Source organism: Pristiophorus japonicus, unplaced genomic scaffold, assembly GCF_044704955.1.
Source record: "Pristiophorus japonicus isolate sPriJap1 unplaced genomic scaffold, sPriJap1.hap1 HAP1_SCAFFOLD_547, whole genome shotgun sequence".
NCBI lineage: Eukaryota > Metazoa > Chordata > Chondrichthyes > Pristiophoridae > Pristiophorus > Pristiophorus japonicus.
Window position 1 is genome coordinate 156960 of NW_027254454.1, and position 18932 is coordinate 175891.

General features: G+C 55.0%; 1 protein-coding gene across 1 annotated transcript in view; it reads left to right on the forward strand.

The window, feature by feature from the left end:
• The window catches only part of LOC139254474 (FYVE, RhoGEF and PH domain-containing protein 4-like), a gene marked incomplete at its 5' end in the record, with an annotated part of 197890 nt that overhangs the window by 155154 nt on the left and 23804 nt on the right, over positions 1-18932 (forward strand). The gene's annotated exons all lie outside the window — the stretch shown is intronic.

Sequence of the window (18932 nt, forward strand, 5' to 3'; positions counted from 1 at the left end):
ATTGGGTCCAGGGATACACTCCCCAAACTATAGGGTCCAGGGACACACTCCCCAAACTATAGGGTCCCCGAGACACACTCCCCAAACTATAGGGTCCCAGGACACACTCCCCAAAGTATAGGGTCCCCGTGACACACTCCCCAAACTATAGGGTCCCCGGGACACACTCCCCAAACTATAGGGTCCCGGGACACACTCCCCAAATTATACGGTCCCCGAGACAGACTCCCCAAACTATAGGGTCCCGTGACACTCTCCCCAAACTATAGGGTCCCAGGACACACTCCCCAAACTATAGGGTCCCAGGACACACTCCTCAAACGATAGGGTCCTGGGACATACTCCCCAAACTATAGTGTCCCAGGACACACTCCCCAAACTATAGGATCCCCGAGACACACTCCCCAAAATATAGGCTCCCCAAGACACACTCCCCAAACTATGGGGTCCAGTGATACACTCCCCAAACTATAGGGTCCAGGGATACACTCCCCAAACTATAGGGTCCCCGAGACACACTTCCCAAACTATAGGGTCCTGGGATACACTCCCCAAACTATAGAGTCCCCGGGACACACTCCCCAAACTATAGTGTCCAGGGACACACTCCCCAAACTATAGCGTCCCCGAGACACACTCCCCAAACTATAGGGTCCAGCGACACACTCCCCAAACTATAGGGTCCCGAGACACACTCCCCAAACTATACGGTCCCAGGACACACTCACCAAACTATAGGGTCCCGAGACACACTCCCCAAACTATAGGGTCCCCGGGACACACTCCCCAAACTATAGGGTCCCCGGGACACACTCCCCAAACTATAGGCTCCCCGAGACACACTCCCCAAACTATCCGGTCCCAGGACACACTTCCCAAACTATAGGGTCCCCGGGACACACTCCCCAAACTATAGGGTCCCCGGGACACACTCTCCAAACTATAGGGTCCTGGGACAGACTCCCCAAACTATAATGTCGCCTAGACACACTCCCCAAACTATAGGGTCCCGAGACACACTGCCCAAACTGTAGGGTCCATGGGGACACACTCTCCAAACTATAGGGTCCCCGAGACACACTCCCCAAACTTTTGGGCCCCCGAGACACACTCCCCAAACTATAGGGTCCCGGGACACACTCCCCAAACTATAGGGTCCAGGGACACACTTCCCAAACTATAGGGTTCCCGAGACACACTCCCCAAACTATAGGGTCCCGAGACACACTCCCCAAACTATACAGTCCCAGGACACACTCCCCAAACTATAGGGTCCCCGAGACGCACTCCCCAAACTATAGGGTCCCCGGGACACACTCCCCAAACTATAGGGTCCCAGGACACACTCTCCAAACTATAGGGTCCCCGAGACAGACTCCCCAAACTATAGGGTCCCGGGACACACTCCCCAAACTATAGGGTCCCCGGGACACATTCCCCAAACTATAGGGTCCCATCACATTCCCCAAACTATAGGGTCCCGGAGACACACTCCTCAAACGATAGGGTCCTGGGACACACTCCCCAAACTATAGGGTCCCAGGACACACTCCCCAAACTATAGGATCCCCGAGACACACTCCCCAAACTATAGGCTCCCCGAGACACACTCTCCAAACTATACGGTCCCAGGACACACTTCCCAAACTATAGGGTCCCCGGGACACACTCCCCAAACTATAGGGTCCCCGGGACACACTCTCCAAACTATAGGGTCCTGGGACAGACTCCCCAAACTATAATGTCGCCTAGACACACTCCCCAAACTATAGGGTCCCGAGACACACTGCCCAAACTGTAGGGTCCATGGGGACACACTCTCCAAACTATAGGGTCCCCGAGACACACTCCCCAAACTTTTGGGCCCCCGAGACACACTCCCCAAACTATAGGGTCCCGGGACACACTCCCCAAACTATAGGGTCCAGGGACACACTTCCCAAACTATAGGGTTCCCGAGACACACTCCCCAAACTATAGGGTCCCGAGACACACTCCCCAAACTATACAGTCCCAGGACACACTCCCCAAACTATAGGGTCCCCGAGACGCACTCCCCAAACTATAGGGTCCCCGGGACACACTCCCCAAACTATAGGGTCCCAGGACACACTCTCCAAACTATAGGGTCCCCGAGACAGACTCCCCAAACTATAGGGTCCCGGGACACACTCCCCAAACTATAGGGTCCCCGGGACACATTCCCCAAACTATAGGGTCCCATCACATTCCCCAAACTATAGGGTCCCGGAGACACACTCCTCAAACGATAGGGTCCTGGGACACACTCCCCAAACTATAGGGTCCCAGGACACACTCCCCAAACTATAGGGTCCCGGGACACACTTCCCAAACTATAGGGTCTCCGAGACAGACTCCTAAACAATTGGGTCCCCGAGACACACTCCCCAAACTATAGGGTCACAGAGACACATTCCCCAAACTATTGGGTCCAGGGATACACTCCCCAAACTATAGGGTCCAGGGACACACTCCCCAAACTATAGGGTCCCCGAGACACACTCCCCAAACTATAGGGTCCCAGGACACACTCCCCAAAGTATAGGGTCCCCGTGACACACTCCCCAAACTATAGGGTCCCCGGGACACACTCCCCAAACTATAGGGTCCCGGGACACACTCCCCAAATTATACGGTCCCCGAGACAGACTCCCCAAACTATAGGGTACCCGCGAGACACTCCCCAAACTATAGGTTCCCCGAGAAACACTCCCCAAACTATACGGTCCCAGGACACACTTCACAAATTATAGGGTCCCTGAGATACACTCCCCAAACTATAGGGTCCCGGGACACACTCCCCAAACTATAGGGTCCCAGGACACACTCCCCAAACGATAGGGTCCCAGGACACACTCCTCAAACGATAGGGTCCTGGGACATACTCCCCAAACTATAGTGTCCCAGGACACACTCCCCAAACTATAGGATCCCCGAGACACACTCCCCAAAATATAGGCTCCCCAAGACACACTCCCCAAACTATAGGGTCCAGTGATACACTCCCCAAACTATAGGGTCCAGGGATACACTCCCCAAACTATAGGGTCCCCGAGACACACTTCCCAAACTATAGCGTCCCGGGTCACACTCTCCAAACTATAGGGTCCCGGGACACACTCCCCAAACTATAGGGTCCCAGAGACAGACTCCCCAAACTGTAGGGTCCCGGGACAAACTCCCCAAACTATAGGGTCCCCGAGACAGACTCCCCAAACTATAGGGTACCCGCGAGACACTCCCCAAACTATAGGTTCCCCGAGAAACACTCCCCAAACTATACGGTCCCAGGACACACTTCACAAATTATAGGGTCCCTGAGATACACTCCCCAAACTATAGGGTCCCGGGACACACTCCCCAAACTATAGGGTCCCGGGACACACTTCCCAAACTATCGGGTCTCCGAGACAGACTCCCCAAACAATAGGGTCCCCGAGACACACTCCCCAAACTATAGGGTCCCAGAGACACATTCCCCAAACTATTGGGTCCAGGGATACACTCCCCAAACTATAGGGTCCAGGGACACACTCCCCAAACTATAGGGTCCCCGAGACACACTCCCCAAACTATAGGGTCCCAGGACACACTCCCCAAAGTATAGGGTCCCCGTGACACACTCTCCAAACTATAGGGTCCCCGGGACACACTCCCCAAACTATAGGGTCCCGGGACACACTCCCCAAATTATACGGTCCCCGAGACAGACTCCCCAAACTATAGGGTCCCGTGACACTCTCCCCAAACTATAGGGTCCCACGACACACTCCCCAAACTATAGGGTCCCAGGACACACTCCTCAAACGATAGGGTCCTGGGACATACTCCCCAAACTATAGTGTCCCAGGACACACTCCCCAAACTATAGGATCCCCGAGACACACTCCCCAAAATATAGGCTCCCCAAGACACACTCCCCAAACTATAGGGTCCAGTGATACACTCCCCAAACTATAGGGTCCAGGGATACACTCCCCAAACTATAGGGTCCCCGAGACACACTTCCCAAACTATAGGGTCCTGGGATACACTCCCCAAACTATAGAGTCCCCGGGACACACTCCCCAAACTATAGTGTCCAGGGACACACTCCCCAAACTGTAGCGTCCCCGAGACACACTCCCCAAACTATAGGGTCCAGCGACACACTCCACAAACTATAGGGTCCCCGAGACACACTTCCCAAACTATACGGTCCCAGGACACACTCCCCAAACTATAGGGTCCCGAGACACACTCCCCAAACTATACGGTCCCAGGACACACTCACCAAACTATAGGGTCCCGAGACACACTCCCCAAACTATAGGGTCCCCGGGACACACTCCCCAAACTATAGGGTCCCCGGGACACACTCCCCAAACTATAGGCTCCCCGAGACACACTCCCCAAACTATCCGGTCCCAGGACACACTTCCCAAACTATAGGGTCCCCGGGACACACTCCCCAAACTATAGGGTCCCCGGGACACACTCTCCAAACTATAGGGTCCTGGGACAGACTCCCCAAACTATAATGTCGCCTAGACACACTCCCCAAACTATAGGGTCCCGAGACACACTGCCCAAACTGTAGGGTCCATGGGGACACACTCTCCAAACTATAGGGTCCCCGAGACACACTCCCCAAACTTTTGGGCCCCCGAGACACACTCCCCAAACTATAGGGTCCCGGGACACACTCCCCAAACTATAGGGTCCAGGGACACACTTCCCAAACTATAGGGTTCCCGAGACACACTCCCCAAACTATAGGGTCCCGAGACACACTCCCCAAACTATACAGTCCCAGGACACACTCCCCAAACTATAGGGTCCCCGAGACGCACTCCCCAAACTATAGGGTCCCCGGGACACACTCCCCAAACTATAGGGTCCCAGGACACACTCTCCAAACTATAGGGTCCCCGAGACAGACTCCCCAAACTATAGGGTCCCGGGACACACTCCCCAAACTATAGGGTCCCCGGGACACATTCCCCAAACTATAGGGTCCCATCACATTCCCCAAACTATAGGGTCCCGGAGACACACTCCTCAAACGATAGGGTCCTGGGACACACTCCCCAAACTATAGGGTCCCAGGACACACTCCCCAAACTATAGGATCCCCGAGACACACTCCCCAAACTATAGGCTCCCCGAGACACACTCTCCAAACTATACGGTCCCAGGACACACTTCCCAAACTATAGGGTCCCCGGGACACACTCCCCAAACTATAGCGTCCCGGGTCACACTCTCCAAACTATAGGGTCCTGGGACAGACTCCCCAAACTGTAGGGTCGCCGAGACACACTCCCGAAACTATAAGGTCCCGGGACACACTCCCCAAACTATAGGGTCCCAGGACACACTCCCCAAACTATGGGCTCCCCGAGACACACTCGCCAAACTATACAGTCCCAGGACACACTTCCCAAACTATAGGGTCCCCGGGACACACTCCCCAAACTATAGCGTCCCGGGTCACACTCTCCAAACTATAGGGTCCTGGGACAGACTCCCCAAACTATAGGGTCCCGGAGACAGTCTCCCCAAACTATAGGGTCCCGGAGACACACTCCCCAAACTATAGGGTCCCCGGGACAAATTCCCCAAACTAGAGGGTCCCGGGACACACTCCCAAAACTATAGGGTCCCGGAGACAGACTTCCCAAACTATAGGGTCCCCGGGACACACTCCCCAAACTATAGGGTCCCGGGGAACACACTCCCCAAACTATAGGATCCCGGGACACACTCCCCAAACTATAGGGTCCCAGAGACAGACTCCCCAAACTGTAGGGTCCCGGGACAAACTCCCCAAACTATAGGGTCCCCGAGACAGACTCCCCAAACTATAGGGTCCCGGGACACACTCCCCAAACTATAGGGTCCCCGGGACACATTCCCCAAACTATAGGGTCCCATCACATTCCCCAAACTATAGGGTCCCGGAGACACACTCCTCAAACGATAGGGTCCTGGGACACACTCCCCAAACTATAGGGTCCCAGGACACACTCCCCAAACTATAGGATCCCCGAGACACACTCCCCAAACTATAGGCTCCCCGAGACACACTCTCCAAACTATACGGTCCCAGGACACACTTCCCAAACTATAGGGTCCCCGGGACACACTCCCCAAACTATAGCGTCCCGGGTCACACTCTCCAAACTATAGGGTCCTGGGACAGACTCCCCAAACTGTAGGGTCGCCGAGACACACTCCCGAAACTATAAGGTCCCGGGACACACTCCCCAAACTATAGGGTCCCAGGACACACTCCCCAAACTATGGGCTCCCCGAGACACACTCGCCAAACTATACAGTCCCAGGACACACTTCCCAAACTATAGGGTCCCCGGGACACACTCCCCAAACTATAGCGTCCCGGGTCACACTCTCCAAACTATAGGGTCCTGGGACAGACTCCCCAAACTGTAGGGTCGCCGAGACACACTCCCGAAACTATAAGGTCCCGGGACACACTCCCCAAACTATAGGGTCCCGGAGACAGTCTCCCCAAACTATAGGGTCCCGGAGACACACTCCCCAAACTATAGGGTCCCCGGGACAAATTCCCCAAACTAGAGGGTCCCGGGACACACTCCCAAAACTATAGGGTCCCGGAGACAGACTTCCCAAACTATAGGGTCCCCGGGACACACTCCCCAAACTATAGGGTCCCGGGGAACACACTCCCCAAACTATAGGATCCCGGGACACACTCCCCAAACTATAGGGTCCCAGAGACAGACTCCCCAAACTGTAGGGTCCCGGGACAAACTCCCCAAACTATAGGGTCCCCGAGACAGACTCCCCAAACTATAGGGTACCCGCGAGACACTCCCCAAACTATAGGTTCCCCGAGAAACACTCCCCAAACTATACGGTCCCAGGACACACTTCACAAATTATAGGGTCCCTGAGATACACTCCCCAAACTATAGGGTCCCGGGACACACTCCCCAAACTATAGGGTCCCGGGACACACTTCCCAAACTATCGGGTCTCCGAGACAGACTCCCCAAACAATAGGGTCCCCGAGACACACTCCCCAAACTATAGGGTCCCAGAGACACATTCCCCAAACTATTGGGTCCAGGGATACACTCCCCAAACTATAGGGTCCAGGGACACACTCCCCAAACTATAGGGTCCCCGAGACACACTCCCCAAACTATAGGGTCCCAGGACACACTCCCCAAAGTATAGGGTCCCCGTGACACACTCCCCAAACTATAGGGTCCCCGGGACACACTCCCCAAACTATAGGGTCCCGGGACACACTCCCCAAATTATACGGTCCCCGAGACAGACTCCCCAAACTATAGGGTCCCGTGACACTCTCCCCAAACTATAGGGTCCCAGGACACACTCCCCAAACTATAGGGTCCCAGGACACACTCCTCAAACGATAGGGTCCTGGGACATACTCCCCAAACTATAGTGTCCCAGGACACACTCCCCAAACTATAGGATCCCCGAGACACACTCCCCAAAATATAGGCTCCCCAAGACACACTCCCCAAACTATGGGGTCCAGTGATACACTCCCCAAACTATAGGGTCCAGGGATACACTCCCCAAACTATAGGGTCCCCGAGACACACTTCCCAAACTATAGGGTCCTGGGATACACTCCCCAAACTATAGAGTCCCCGGGACACACTCCCCAAACTATAGTGTCCAGGGACACACTCCCCAAACTATAGCGTCCCCGAGACACACTCCCCAAACTATAGGGTCCAGCGACACACTCCCCAAACTATAGGGTCCCGAGACACACTCCCCAAACTATACGGTCCCAGGACACACTCACCAAACTATAGGGTCCCGAGACACACTCCCCAAACTATAGGGTCCCCGGGACACACTCCCCAAACTATAGGGTCCCCGGGACACACTCCCCAAACTATAGGCTCCCCGAGACACACTCCCCAAACTATCCGGTCCCAGGACACACTTCCCAAACTATAGGGTCCCCGGGACACACTCCCCAAACTATAGGGTCCCCGGGACACACTCTCCAAACTATAGGGTCCTGGGACAGACTCCCCAAACTATAATGTCGCCTAGACACACTCCCCAAACTATAGGGTCCCGAGACACACTGCCCAAACTGTAGGGTCCATGGGGACACACTCTCCAAACTATAGGGTCCCCGAGACACACTCCCCAAACTTTTGGGCCCCCGAGACACACTCCCCAAACTATAGGGTCCCGGGACACACTCCCCAAACTATAGGGTCCAGGGACACACTTCCCAAACTATAGGGTTCCCGAGACACACTCCCCAAACTATAGGGTCCCGAGACACACTCCCCAAACTATACAGTCCCAGGACACACTCCCCAAACTATAGGGTCCCCGAGACGCACTCCCCAAACTATAGGGTCCCCGGGACACACTCCCCAAACTATAGGGTCCCAGGACACACTCTCCAAACTATAGGGTCCCCGAGACAGACTCCCCAAACTATAGGGTCCCGGGACACACTCCCCAAACTATAGGGTCCCCGGGACACATTCCCCAAACTATAGGGTCCCATCACATTCCCCAAACTATAGGGTCCCGGAGACACACTCCTCAAACGATAGGGTCCTGGGACACACTCCCCAAACTATAGGGTCCCAGGACACACTCCCCAAACTATAGGATCCCCGAGACACACTCCCCAAACTATAGGCTCCCCGAGACACACTCTCCAAACTATACGGTCCCAGGACACACTTCCCAAACTATAGGGTCCCCGGGACACACTCCCCAAACTATAGGGTCCCCGGGACACACTCTCCAAACTATAGGGTCCTGGGACAGACTCCCCAAACTATAATGTCGCCTAGACACACTCCCCAAACTATAGGGTCCCGAGACACACTGCCCAAACTGTAGGGTCCATGGGGACACACTCTCCAAACTATAGGGTCCCCGAGACACACTCCCCAAACTTTTGGGCCCCCGAGACACACTCCCCAAACTATAGGGTCCCGGGACACACTCCCCAAACTATAGGGTCCAGGGACACACTTCCCAAACTATAGGGTTCCCGAGACACACTCCCCAAACTATAGGGTCCCGAGACACACTCCCCAAACTATACAGTCCCAGGACACACTCCCCAAACTATAGGGTCCCCGAGACGCACTCCCCAAACTATAGGGTCCCCGGGACACACTCCCCAAACTATAGGGTCCCAGGACACACTCTCCAAACTATAGGGTCCCCGAGACAGACTCCCCAAACTATAGGGTCCCGGGACACACTCCCCAAACTATAGGGTCCCCGGGACACATTCCCCAAACTATAGGGTCCCATCACATTCCCCAAACTATAGGGTCCCGGAGACACACTCCTCAAACGATAGGGTCCTGGGACACACTCCCCAAACTATAGGGTCCCAGGACACACTCCCCAAACTATAGGATCCCCGAGACACACTCCCCAAACTATAGGCTCCCCGAGACACACTCTCCAAACTATACGGTCCCAGGACACACTTCCCAAACTATAGGGTCCCCGGGACACACTCCCCAAACTATAGGGTCCCCGGGACACACTCTCCAAACTATAGGGTCCTGGGACAGACTCCCCAAACTATAATGTCGCCTAGACACACTCCCCAAACTATAGGGTCCCGAGACACACTGCCCAAACTGTAGGGTCCATGGGGACACACTCTCCAAACTATAGGGTCCCCGAGACACACTCCCCAAACTTTTGGGCCCCCGAGACACACTCCCCAACCTATAGGGTCCCGGGACACACTCCCCAAACTATAGGGTCCAGGGACACACTTCCCAAACTATAGGGTTCCCGAGACACACTCCCCAAACTATAGGGTCCCGAGACACACTCCCCAAACTATACAGTCCCAGGACACACTCCCCAAACTATAGGGTCCCCGAGACGCACTCCCCAAACTATAGGGTCCCCGGGACACACTCCCCAAACTATAGGGTCCCAGGACACACTCTCCAAACTATAGGGTCCCCGAGACAGACTCCCCAAACTATAGGGTCCCGGGACACACTCCCCAAACTATAGGGTCCCCGGGACACATTCCCCAAACTATAGGGTCCCATCACATTCCCCAAACTATAGGGTCCCGGAGACACACTCCTCAAACGATAGGGTCCTGGGACACACTCCCCAAACTATAGGGTCCCAGGACACACTCCCCAAACTATAGGATCCCCGAGACACACTCCCCAAACTATAGGCTCCCCGAGACACACTCTCCAAACTATACGGTCCCAGGACACACTTCCCAAACTATAGGGTCCCCGGGACACACTCCCCAAACTATAGCGTCCCGGGTCACACTCTCCAAACTATAGGGTCCTGGGACAGACTCCCCAAACTGTAGGGTCGCCGAGACACACTCCCGAAACTATAAGGTCCCGGGACACACTCCCCAAACTATAGGGTCCCAGGACACACTCCCCAAACTATGGGCTCCCCGAGACACACTCGCCAAACTATACAGTCCCAGGACACACTTCCCAAACTATAGCGTCCCGGGTCACACTCTCCAAACTATAGGGTCCTGGGACAGACTCCCCAAACTGTAGGGTCGCCGAGACACACTCCCGAAACTATAAGGTCCCGGGACACACTCCCCAAACTATAGGGTCCCGGAGACAGTCTCCCCAAACTATAGGGTCCCGGAGACACACTCCCCAAACTATAGGGTCCCCGGGACAAATTCCCCAAACTAGAGGGTCCCGGGACACACTCCCAAAACTATAGGGTCCCGGAGACAGACTTCCCAAACTATAGGGTCCCCGGGACACACTCCCCAAACTATAGGGTCCCGGGGGTCACACTCCCCAAACTATAGGATCCCGGGACACACTCCCCAAACTATAGGGTCCCGGAGACAGACTCCCCAAACTATAGGGTCCCGGGACAAACTCCCCAATCGATAGGGTCCCCGAGACAGACTCCCCAAACTATAGGGTCCCCGCGAGACACTCCACAAACTATAGGTTCCCCGAGAATCACTCCCCAAACTATACGGTCCCAGGACACACTTCCCAAATTATAGGGTCCCTGAGACACACTCCCCAAACTATAGGGTCCCGGGACACACTCCCCAAACGATCGGGTCCCGGGACACACTTCCCAAACTATAGGGTCTCCGAGACAGACACCCCAAACGATAGGGTCCCGGGACACACTCCCCAAACGATAGAATCCCAGGACACACTCCCCAAACTATAGGGTCCCGGAGACACACTCCTCAAATGATAGTGTCCTGGGACACACTCCCCAAACTGTAGGGTCCCAGGACACACTCCCCAAACTATGGGCTCCCCGAGACACACTCGCCAAACTATGCAGTCCCAGGACACACTTCCCAAACTATAGGGTCCCCGGGACACACTCCCCAAACTATAGCGTCCCGGGTCACACTCTCCAAACTATAGGGTCCTGGGACAGACTCCCCAAACTGTAGGGTCACCAAGACACACTCCCAAAACTATAAGGTCCCGGGACACACTCCCCAAACTTTCGAGTCCCGGAGACAGTCTCCCCAAACTATAGGGTCCCGGAGACACACTCCCCAAACTATAGGGTCCCGGAGACAGACTCCCCAAACTATAGGTTCCCCGGGATACACTCCCCAAACTATATGGTCCTGGGACAGACTCCCCAAACTATAGGGTCCCGGATACAGAGTCCCCAAACTATAGGGTCCCCGGGACAAATTCCCCAAACTAGAGGGTCCCGGGACACACTCCCAAAACTATAGGGTCCCGGAGACAGACTTCCCAAACTATAGGGTCCCCGGGACACACTCCCCAAACTATAGGGTCCCGGGGGACACACTCCCCAAACTATAGGATCCCGGGACACACTCCCCAAACTATAGGGTCCCAGAGACAGACTCCCCAAACTGTAGGGTCCCGGGACAAACTCCCCAAACTATAGGGTCCCCGAGACAGACTCCCCAAACTATAGGGTACCCGCGAGACACTCCCCAAACTATAGGTTCCCCGAGAAACACTCCCCAAACTATCCGGTCCCAGGACACACTTCACAAATTATAGGGTCCCTGAGATACACTCCCCAAACTATAGGGTCCCGGGACACACTCCCCAAACTATAGGGTCCCGGGACACACTTCCCAAACTATAGGGTCTCCGAGACAGACTCCTAAACAATTGGGTCCCCGAGACACACTCCCCAAACTATAGGGTCACAGAGACACATTCCCCAAACTATTGGGTCCAGGGATACACTCCCCAAACTATAGGGTCCAGGGACACACTCCCCAAACTATAGGGTCCCCGAGACACACTCCCCAAACTATAGGGTCCCAGGACACACTCCCCAAAGTATAGGGTCCCCGTGACACACTCCCCAAACTATAGGGTCCCCGGGACACACTCCCCAAACTATAGGGTCCCGGGACACACTCCCCAAATTATACGGTCCCCGAGACAGACTCCCCAAACTATAGGGTACCCGCGAGACACTCCCCAAACTATAGGTTCCCCGAGAAACACTCCCCAAACTATACGGTCCCAGGACACACTTCACAAATTATAGGGTCCCTGAGATACACTCCCCAAACTATAGGGTCCCGGGACACACTCCCCAAACTATAGGGTCCCAGGACACACTCCCCAAACGATAGGGTCCCAGGACACACTCCTCAAACGATAGGGTCCTGGGACATACTCCCCAAACTATAGTGTCCCAGGACACACTCCCCAAACTATAGGATCCCCGAGACACACTCCCCAAAATATAGGCTCCCCAAGACACACTCCCCAAACTATAGGGTCCAGTGATACACTCCCCAAACTATAGGGTCCAGGGATACACTCCCCAAACTATAGGGTCGCCGAGACACACTTCCCAAACTATAGCGTCCCGGGTCACACTCTCCAAACTATAGGGTCCCGGGACACACTCCCCAAACTATAGGGTCCCAGAGACAGACTCCCCAAACTGTAGGGTCCCGGGACAAACTCCCCAAACTATAGGGTCCCCGAGACAGACTCCCCAAACTATAGGGTACCCGCGAGACACTCCCCAAACTATAGGTTCCCCGAGAAACACTCCCCAAACTATACGGTCCCAGGACACACTTCACAAATTATAGGGTCCCTGAGATACACTCCCCAAACTATAGGGTCCCGGGACACACTCCCCAAACTATAGGGTCCCGGGACACACTTCCCAAACTATCGGGTCTCCGAGACAGACTCCCCAAACAATAGGGTCCCCGAGACACACTCCCCAAACTATAGGGTCCCAGAGACACATTCCCCAAACTATTGGGTCCAGGGATACACTCCCCAAACTATAGGGTCCAGGGACACACTCCCCAAACTATAGGGTCCCCGAGACACACTCCCCAAACTATAGGGTCCCAGGACACACTCCCCAAAGTATAGGGTCCCCGTGACACACTCTCCAAACTATAGGGTCCCCGGGACACACTCCCCAAACTATAGGGTCCCGGGACACACTCCCCAAATTATACGGTCCCCGAGACAGACTCCCCAAACTATAGGGTCCCGTGACACTCTCCCCAAACTATAGGGTCCCACGACACACTCCCCAAACTATAGGGTCCCAGGACACACTCCTCAAACGATAGGGTCCTGGGACATACTCCCCAAACTATAGTGTCCCAGGACACACTCCCCAAACTATAGGATCCCCGAGACACACTCCCCAAAATATAGGCTCCCCAAGACACACTCCCCAAACTATAGGGTCCAGTGATACACTCCCCAAACTATAGGGTCCAGGGATACACTCCCCAAACTATAGGGTCCCCGAGACACACTTCCCAAACTATAGGGTCCTGGGATACACTCCCCAAACTATAGAGTCCCCGGGACACACTCCCCAAACTATAGTGTCCAGGGACACACTCCCCAAACTGTAGCGTCCCCGAGACACACTCCCCAAACTATAGGGTCCAGCGACACACTCCACAAACTATAGGGTCCCCGAGACACACTTCCCAAACTATACGGTCCCAGGACACACTCCCCAAACTATAGGGTCCCGAGACACACTCCCCAAACTATACGGTCCCAGGACACACTCACCAAACTATAGGGTCCCGAGACACACTCCCCAAACTATAGGGTCCCCGGGACACACTCCCCAAACTATAGGGTCCCCGGGACACACTCTCCAAACTATAGGGTCCTGGGACAGACTCCCCAAACTATAATGTCGCCTAGACACACTCCCCAAACTATAGGGTCCCGAGACACACTGCCCAAACTGTAGGGTCCATGGGGACACACTCTCCAAACTATAGGGTCCCCGAGACACACTCCCCAAACTTTTGGGCCCCCGAGACACACTCCCCAAACTATAGGGTCCCGGGACACACTCCCCAAACTATAGGGTCCAGGGACACACTTCCCAAACTATAGGGTTCCCGAGACACACTCCCCAAACTATAGGGTCCCGAGACACACTCCCCAAACTATACAGTCCCAGGACACACTCCCCAAACTATAGGGTCCCCGAGACGCACTCCCCAAACTATAGGGTCCCCGGGACACACTCCCCAAACTATAGGGTCCCAGGACACACTCTCCAAACTATAGGGTCCCCGAGACAGACTCCCCAAACTATAGGGTCCCGGGACACACTCCCCAAACTATAGGGTCCCCGGGACACATTCCCCAAACTATAGGGTCCCATCACATTCCCCAAACTATAGGGTCCCGGAGACACACTCCTCAAACGATAGGGTCCTGGGACACACTCCCCAAACTATAGGGTCCCAGGACACACTCCCCAAACTATAGGATCCCCGAGACACACTCCCCAAACTATAGGCTCCCCGAGACACACTCTCCAAACTATACGGTCCCAGGACACACTTCCCAAACTATAGGGTCCCCGGGACACACTCCCCAAACTATAGCGTCCCGGGTCACACTCTCCAAACTATAGGGTCCTGGGACAGACTCCCCAAACTGTAGGGTCGCCGAGACACACTCCCGAAACTATAAGGTCCCGGGACACACTCCCCAAACTATAGGGTCCCAGGACACACTCCCCAAACTATGGGCTCCCCGAGACACACTCGCCAAACTATACAGTCCCAGGACACACTTCCCAAACTATAGGGTCCCCGGGACACACTCCCCAAACTATAGCGTCCCGGGTCACACTCTCCAAACTATAGGGTCCTGGGACAGACTCCCCAAACTGTAGGGTCGCCGAGACACACTCCCGAAACTATAAGGTCCCGGGACACACTCCCCAAACTATAGGGTCCCGGAGACAGTCTCCCCAAACTATAGGGTCCCGGAGACACACTCCCCAAACTATAGGGTCCCCGGGACAAATTCCCCAAACTAGAGGGTCCCGGGACACACTCCCAAAACTATAGGGTCCCGGAGACAGACTTCCCAAACTATAGGGTCCCCGGGACACACTCCCCAAACTATAGGGTCCCGGGGAACACACTCCCCAAACTATAGGATCCCGGGACACACTCCCCAAACTATAGGGTCCCAGAGACAGACTCCCCAAACTGTAGGGTCCCGGGACAAACTCCCCAAACTATAGGGTCCCCGAGACAGACTCCCCAAACTATAGGGTACCCGCGAGACACTCCCCAAACTATAGGTTCCCCGAGAAACACTCCCCAAACTATACGGTCCCAGGACACACTTCACAAATTATAGGGTCCCTGAGATACACTCCCCAAACTATAGGGTCCCGGGACACACTCCCCAAACTATAGGGTCCCGGGACACACTTCCCAAACTATCGGGTCTCCGAGACAGACTCCCCAAACAATAGGGTCCCCGAGACACACTCCCCAAACTATAGGGTCCCAGAGACACATTCCCCAAACTATTGGGTCCAGGGATACACTCCCCAAACTATAGGGTCCAGGGACACACTCCCCAAACTATAGGGTCCCCGAGACACACTCCCCAAACTATAGGGTCCCAGGACACACTCCCCAAAGTATAGGGTCCCCGTGACACACTCCCCAAACTATAGGGTCCCCGGGACACACTCCCCAAACTATAGGGTCCCGGGACACACTCCCCAAATTATACGGTCCCCGAGACAGACTCCCCAAACTATAGGGTCCCGTGACACTCTCTCCAAACTATAGGGTCCCAGGACACACTCCCCAAACTATAGGGTCCCAGGACACACTCCTCAAACGATAGGGTCCTGGGACATACTCCCCAAACTATAGTGTCCCAGGACACACTCCCCAAACTATAGGATCCCCGAGACACACTCCCCAAAATATAGGCTCCCCAAGACACACTCCCCAAACTATGGGGTCCAGTGATACACTCCCCAAACTATAGGGTCCAGGGATACACTCCCCAAACTATAGGGTCCCCGAGACACACTTCCCAAACTATAGGGTCCTGGGATACACTCCCCAAACTATAGAGTCCCCGGGACACACTCCCCAAACTATAGTGTCCAGGGACACACTCCCCAAACTATAGCGTCCCCGAGACACACTCCCCAAACTATAGGGTCCAGCGACACACTCCCCAAACTATAGGGTCCCGAGACACACTCCCCAAACTATACGGTCCCAGGACACACTCACCAAACTATAGGGTCCCGAGACACACTCCCCAAACTATAGGGTCCCCGGGACACACTCCCCAAACTATAGGGTCCCCGGGACACACTCCCCAAACTATAGGCTCCCCGAGACACACTCCCCAAACTATCCGGTCCCAGGACACACTTCCCAAACTATAGGGTCCCCGGGACACACTCCCCAAACTATAGGGTCCCCGGGACACACTCTCCAAACTATAGGGTCCTGGGACAGACTCCCCAAACTATAATGTCGCCTAGACACACTCCCCAAACTATAGGGTCCCGAGACACACTGCCCAAACTGTAGGGTCCATGGGGACACACTCTCCAAACTATAGGGTCCCCGAGACACACTCCCCAAACTTTTGGGCCCCCGAGACACACTCCCCAAACTATAGGGTCCCGGGACACACTCCCCAAACTATAGGGTCCAGGGACACACTTCCCAAACTATAGGGTTCCCGAGACACACTCCCCAAACTATAGGGTCCCGAGACACACTCCCCAAACTATACAGTCCCAGGACACACTCCCCAAACTATAGGGTCCCCGAGACGCACTCCCCAAACTATAGGGTCCCCGGGACACACTCCCCAAACTATAGGGTCCCAGGACACACTCTCCAAACTATAGGGTCCCCGAGACAGACTCCCCAAACTATAGGGTCCCGGGACACACTCCCCAAACTATAGGGTCCCCGGGACACATTCCCCAAACTATAGGGTCCCATCACATTCCCCAAACTATAGGGTCCCGGAGACACACTCCTCAAACGATAGGGTCCTGGGACACACTCCCCAAACTATAGGGTCCCAGGACACACTCCCCAAACTATAGGATCCCCGAGACACACTCCCCAAACTATAGGCTCCCCGAGACACACTCTCCAAACTATACGGTCCCAGGACACACTTCCCAAACTATAGGGTCCCCGGGACACACTCCCCAAACTATAGGGTCCCCGGGACACACTCTCCAAACTATAGGGTCCTGGGACAGACTCCCCAAACTATAATGTCGCCTAGACACACTCCCCAAACTATAGGGTCCCGAGACACACTGCCCAAACTGTAGGGTCCATGGGGACACACTCTCCAAACTATAGGGTCCCCGAGACACACTCCCCAAACTTTTGGGCCCCCGAGACACACTCCCCAAACTATAGGGTCCCGGGACACACTCCCCAAACTATAGGGTCCAGGGACACACTTCCCAAACTATAGGGTTCCCGAGACACACTCCCCAAACTATAGGGTCCCGAGACACACTCCCCAAACTATACAGTCCCAGGACACACTCCCCAAACTATAGGGTCCCCGAGACGCACTCCCCAAACTATAGGGTCCCCGGGACACACTCCCCAAACTATAGGGTTCCAGGACACACTCTCCAAACTATAGGGTCCCCGAGACAGACTCCCCAAACTATAGGGTCCCGGGACACACTCCCCAAACTATAGGGTCCCCGGGACACATTCCCCAAACTATAGGGTCCCATCACATTCCCCAAACTATAGGGTCCCGGAGACACACTCCTCAAACGATAGGGTCCTGGGACACACTCCCCAAACTATAGGGTCCCAGGACACACTCCCCAAACTATAGGATCCCCGAGACACACTCCCCAAACTATAGGCTCCCCGAGACACACTCTCCAAACTATACGGTCCCAGGACACACTTCCCAAACTATAGGGTCCCCGGGACACACTCCCCAAACTATAGGGTCCCCGGGACACACTCTCCAAACTATAGGGTCCTGGGACAGACTCCCCAAACTATAATGTCGCCTAGACACACTCCCCAAACTATAGGGTCCCGAGACACACTGCCCAAACTGTAGGGTCCATGGGGACACACTCTCCAAACTATAGGGTCCCCGAGACACACTCCCCAAACTTTTGGGCCCCCGAGACACACTCCCCAACCTATAGGGTCCCGGGACACACTCCCCAAACTATAGGGTCCAGGGACACACTTCCCAAACTATAGGGTTCCCGAGACACACTCCCCAAACTATAGGGTCCCGAGACACACTCCCCAAACTATACAGTCCCAGGACACACTCCCCAAACTATAGGGTCCCCGAGACGCACTCCCCAAACTATAGGGTCCCCGGGACACACTCCCCAAACTATAGGGTCCCAGGACACACTCTCCAAACTATAGGGTCCCCGAGACAGACTCCCCAAACTATAGGGTCCCGGGACACACTCCCCAAACTATAGGGTCCCCGGGACACATTCCCCAAACTATAGGGTCCCATCACATTCCCCAAACTATAGGGTCCCGGAGACACACTCCTCAAACGATAGGGTCCTGGGACACACTCCCCAAA